General features: G+C 43.9%; 1 protein-coding gene across 7 annotated transcripts in view; it reads left to right on the top strand.

The window, feature by feature from the left end:
- Positions 1-937, top strand: part of HNRNPF (heterogeneous nuclear ribonucleoprotein F) — a 23,634-nt gene that overhangs the window by 1,641 nt on the left and 21,056 nt on the right. The gene's annotated exons all lie outside the window — the stretch shown is intronic.

Here is a 937-nt window from a genome sequence, read left to right as displayed (position 1 = left end):
GGTGGGGTGGGGGCGGGCTGAGCGCCCGGGGTCAAGGACTGGCCTCCGGCGGGCGCAACCTGGTACGACGAGGAGTTTTAAGGGCTGCAAATAGACTTAATTCAGAAAAGTCGTTGGAACGGTCCCGATCTTAGTATAGTTCGATTATGTTTTCAAAAGTTAAATTCACATTTCTGGTAAGATGAAAACTCAGGTTTTCCGGAGACAAAAAAAAAAATTAAGAACTATCAGTGAAAAGTGATATTTTCAGTGCTAATTTGTTATTATAAAATAAGTGAGTGGATGTTTACTTTTAATAAATATTAGGAAAGATTGCTTTGTTAGTGATAAGTCTTTTGCCTTGAAGATCTTAGGTTTTCGTATGCATTTCTGTAAATTGTTATTTAAATGTTACGGTCACCCTTTTCCTAACTTAGTAACATTCTTTTTTGGTATTTGCTTTTTTTTTTTGACTTGGGGTCTTTGTCGCCCAGGTTGGAGGGCAGTGAGTGGCACAACCACGGCTCACCGCAGCCTTGACCTCCAGGGTTTAAGCAGTTCTGCCACTACAACCTCCCAAGTAGTTGGAACTACAGGCGCGCCACCACACCTCGCTGCCTTTTTTTTTTTTTTTTTTTTTTTGAGTTTGAGTTTGAGTCTCACTCTGTCGCCCAGACTGGAGTGCAGTGGCACACTCATAGTCACCGCAAGCCTCGATCGACTGGGCTCAGGCGATCCTTCTGCCTCAGCCTTCCAAGTAGTTGGAACTACAGGTACGTGCCACCACTCCCGTCTCCTTTTTTTGATTTGATTTATTGTAGAGATGAGATCTTGCCAAGTTGCCCAGGCTGGTCTGGAACCTGTAGGCTCAGGCGGTCCTCTTACCTTGGCCTCCCAAAGTGTTGGGATTATAGGTGTGAGCCACTACTCCCAGCCTTTTATTTTTTTTTTTTTTTTT

This window comes from Carlito syrichta, unplaced genomic scaffold (genome assembly GCF_000164805.1).
Source record: "Carlito syrichta isolate Samal-C Ts95f unplaced genomic scaffold, Tarsius_syrichta-2.0.1 Scaffold308870, whole genome shotgun sequence".
NCBI lineage: Eukaryota > Metazoa > Chordata > Mammalia > Primates > Tarsiidae > Carlito > Carlito syrichta.
This window is presented reverse-complemented; position numbering and strand designations above follow the sequence as displayed.